General features: G+C 38.2%; 9 pseudogenes; all 9 read right to left on the reverse strand.

The window, feature by feature from the left end:
* The window catches only part of LOC148452531 (5S ribosomal RNA), a 119-nt pseudogene extending 48 nt beyond the window's left edge, over positions 1 to 71 (reverse strand).
* A 116-nt stretch (positions 72 to 187) lies between these two features.
* Positions 188 to 306, reverse strand: LOC148452532 (5S ribosomal RNA; annotated as a pseudogene).
* Positions 307 to 422: 116 nt separating this feature from the next.
* Positions 423 to 541, reverse strand: LOC148452533 (5S ribosomal RNA; annotated as a pseudogene).
* Positions 542 to 657: 116 nt separating this feature from the next.
* On the reverse strand, positions 658 to 776 carry LOC148452534 (5S ribosomal RNA; annotated as a pseudogene).
* Positions 777 to 892: 116 nt separating this feature from the next.
* On the reverse strand, positions 893 to 1,011 carry LOC148452535 (5S ribosomal RNA; annotated as a pseudogene).
* A 116-nt stretch (positions 1,012 to 1,127) lies between these two features.
* Positions 1,128 to 1,246, reverse strand: LOC148452536 (5S ribosomal RNA; annotated as a pseudogene).
* Positions 1,247 to 1,362: 116 nt separating this feature from the next.
* LOC148452537 (5S ribosomal RNA) lies at positions 1,363 to 1,481 on the reverse strand (annotated as a pseudogene).
* A 116-nt stretch (positions 1,482 to 1,597) lies between these two features.
* LOC148452538 (5S ribosomal RNA) lies at positions 1,598 to 1,715 on the reverse strand (annotated as a pseudogene).
* A 116-nt stretch (positions 1,716 to 1,831) lies between these two features.
* On the reverse strand, positions 1,832 to 1,950 carry LOC148452539 (5S ribosomal RNA; annotated as a pseudogene).
* Positions 1,951 to 2,500: the final 550 nt, after the last annotated feature.

The raw sequence follows: 2,500 nt of genomic DNA on the forward strand, positions 1-2,500 counted from the left end.
CCAGGCCCAACACTGCATAGCTTCCAAGATCAGACGAGATTGGGCATGTCTAGTGTGGTTTGGCTGTAGGTGCTCAAAACCATTAACTTTAGACCTCTATTACTTCTTAACTCAAGTAAATTCATTGATAAGTTGATAAAATGAAATGTAGAATGTAATAGAAAAGAATGTTTTGGCTGTCTAAAATTACCTACAACACCTGGTATTCCCAGGTGGTCTCCCATCCAAGTACAAACCAGGCCCAACACTGCATAGCTTCCAAAATCAGGCGAGATTGGGCATGTCCAGTGTGGTTTGGCTGTAGGTGCTCAAAAACATTAAATTTAGACCTCTATTACTTCTTAACTCAAGTAAATTCACTGTTAAGTTGAAAAAATTAAATGTAAAATGTAATAGAAAAGAATGTTCTGGCAGTATAAAATTAACTACTGCTCCTGGGATTCCCAGGTGGTCTCCCATCCAAGTACTTACCAGGCCCAACACTGCATAGCTTCCAAGATCAGACGAGATTGGGCATGTCCACTGTGGTTTGGCTGTAGGTGCTCAAACGCATTAAATTTAGACCGCTTTTACTTCTTAACACAAGTAAATTCATTGATAAGTTGAAAAAATGAAATGTAGAATGTAATAGAAAAGAATGTTTTGGCTGTCTAAAATTACCTACAGCACCTGGTATTCCCAGGTGGACTCTCATCCAAGTACAAACCAGGCCCAACACTGCATAGCTTCCAAGATCAGACGAGATTGGGCATGTCCAGTGTGGTTTGGCTGTAGGTGCTCAAAAGCATTAAATTTAGACCTCTATTACTTCTTAACTCAAGTAAATTCATTGTTAAGTTGAAAAAATTAAATGTAGAATGTAATAGAAAAGAATGTTTTGGCTGTCTAAAATTACCTACAGCACCTGGTATTCCCAGGTGGTCTCCCATCCAAGTACAAACCAGGCCCAACACTGCATAGCTTCCAAGATCAGACGAGATTGGGCATGTCCAGTGTGGTTTGGCTGTAGGTGCTCAAAAGCATTAAATTTAGACCTCTATTACTTCTTAACTCAAGTAAATTCACTGTTAAGTTGAAAAAATTAAATGTAAAATGTAATAGAAAAGAATGTTCTGGCAGTATAAAATTACCTACAGCTCCTGGTATTCCCAGGTGGTCTCCCATCCAAGTACTTACCAGGCCCAACACTGCATAGCTTCCAAGATCAGACGAGATTGGGCATGTCCACTGTGGTTTGGCTGTAGGTGCTCAAAAGCATTAAATTTAGACTGCTTTTACTTCTTAACACAAGTAAATTCATTGAGAAGTTGAAAAAATGAAATGTAGAATGTAATAGAAAAGAATGTTTTGGCTGTCTAAAATTACCTACAGCACCTGATATTCCCAGGTGGTCTCCCATCCAAGTACAAACCAGGCCCAACACTGCATAGCTTCCAAGATCAGACGAGATTGGGCATGTCCAGTGTGGTTTGGCTGTAGGTGCTCAAAAGCATTAAATTTAGACCTCTATTACTTCTTAACTCAAGTAAATTCATTGTTAAGTTGAAAAAATTAAATGTAAAATGTAATAGAAAAGAATGTTCTGGCAGTATAAAATTACCTACAGCTCCTGGTATTCCCAGGTCGTCTCCCAACCAAGTACTTACCAGGCCCAACACTGCATAGCTTCCAAGATCAGACGAGATTGGGCATGTCCACTGTGGTAAGCTGTAGGTGCTCAAAAGCATTAAATTTAGACCACTTTTACTTCTTAACACAAGTAAATTCATTGATAAGTTGAAAAAATTAAATGTAAAATGTAATAGAAAAGAAAGTTATGGCAGTTTAAAATTACCTACAGCACCTGGGATTCCTAGGTAGTCACCCATCCAAGTACTAACCAGTCCCAACACTGCATAGCTTCCAAGATCAGATGAGATTGGGCATGTCCAGTGTGGTTTTTCTGTAGGTGCTCAAAAACATTAACTTTAGACCTGTATTACTTCTTAACTCAAGTAAATTAATTGATAAGTTGAAAAAATTAAATGTAAAATGTAATAGAAAAGAATGTTATGGGAGTATAAAATTACCTACAGCACCTGGGATTCCTAGGTAGTCTCCCATCCAAGTACAGACGAGGCCCAACACTGCATAGCTACCAAGATAAGACGAGATTGGGCATGTCCAGTGTGGATTGGCTGTAGGTGCTCAAAAGTATTAACTTTAGACCTCTATTACTTCTTAACTCAAGGAAATTCATTGATAAATTGAAAAAATTAAATGTAGAATGTAATAGAAAAGAATGTTATGGGAGTATAAAATTATCTACTGCACCTGGTTTTCCCAGGTGGTCTCCCATCCAAGTACTGACGAGGCCCAACACTGCATAGCTACCACGATAAGATGAGATTGGGCATGTCCAGTGCGGTTTGGCTGTAGGTGCTCAAAAACATTAACTTTAGACCTCTTTTACTTCTTAACTCAAGTAAATTCAATGATAAGTTGAAAAATTAAATGTAAA

This window comes from Taudactylus pleione, unplaced genomic scaffold (genome assembly GCF_031769625.1).
Source record: "Taudactylus pleione unplaced genomic scaffold, aTauple2 ptg001184l, whole genome shotgun sequence".
NCBI classification, from domain to species: Eukaryota; Metazoa; Chordata; class Amphibia; order Anura; family Myobatrachidae; genus Taudactylus; species Taudactylus pleione.